The sequence below is a fragment of the Aptenodytes forsteri genome, unplaced genomic scaffold (genome assembly GCF_000699145.1).
Source record: "Aptenodytes forsteri isolate BGI_AS27 unplaced genomic scaffold, ASM69914v1 Scaffold33, whole genome shotgun sequence".
Taxonomy (NCBI): domain Eukaryota; kingdom Metazoa; phylum Chordata; class Aves; order Sphenisciformes; family Spheniscidae; genus Aptenodytes; species Aptenodytes forsteri.
The window spans coordinates 7,640,230-7,641,295 of NW_008795037.1; positions in this window are offsets into that span (position 1 = coordinate 7,640,230).

The window sequence follows — 1,066 nt, forward strand, 5'->3', positions numbered from 1 at the left end:
GGGAGAAAAGCAGCTTCCTGGGGCAGGGGATGGACCTCATCCTGCATGTGGGGTGGCTCTGGGCATTTTTAAGGTGCTGGTCCCCTGGTGAGGACAGGGGTGACGTGCCCAGGGGCATGGGGCAGGCGGTGGCTGGGGGGGCTCTAGCCCGGCTTCTTCTCTGGCTTCATGGCAGGTCTCTGCACTGCCCTGGGGCTCCCACACCCCGGGGCTTCCTCTGGGTGAGAGCTTGTGGGAACAAGCATGGTGGGTGGGAGGGTGGCGAGGGCTGGCAGCTCGCCCGCCCTGAGCTGCTGCTGAAAGGCACCTGGCCGAACCCCAGCGGGGATGTGGCTGTCTCATGGGCAGGGACAAACCTCCCCCAAGAGCTCGTGCTTTGCAAACCCCAATCCATTTGCAGAGCAGATCTGTCCCCAAAGGGCAGCCTCCCCGTGCCAAATAACTTCAGCTACAGTGTCTGGCTCCTCCTGCCCGGCATGTGACCTCTGAGCACTTTTTTCCAGCCCACTTTTGGGGAGCACCTTGCTTGGAGCTGTGATGATCTCTGGGCCCAGGGGGGGCAGGCAACTGTAGCCGTGAATAAGCCCTGTGTGGGTTAAATGCGGCACTTGGCTGCCCTGATGGTTGGGTGGCTGCAGGGTGATGGGTGCTGGGAGCGTGGGGGAGCTATGGGAAGGCGCGTGGGCCGTGTTTTGCTTCTCAAAGTCTCTACCAAAATGAAAGAGTTACTTTTTATGCACAGGAGCCTCTGCCGCTGGCTGGGGTGGCTGCCCCTGCCTGCCCATACATGTCCCCTGGGTACGCCAGCTGCGGAGGCACGTTCCCAGCCCCACTGCCAGGGCTGGCACCCCACTACCATTACCCTCTGGGCAGGGGGACAGCTCGGCCTGGCAGGGATGTCCCCTCCAGCCCTTGGTGTCCAGGCACCAGGGACAGGACAAATTTAAAAAGCAACATGCTGGGACAGCCCTGAAACGGAGGCCCTTGGATACCCATGCAGTCCTTCCTGCCAGGCTGGGTGGCACAAGGAGGGGTGTCTGCAAGGGGGGAGCATGGCAGTGCCGGT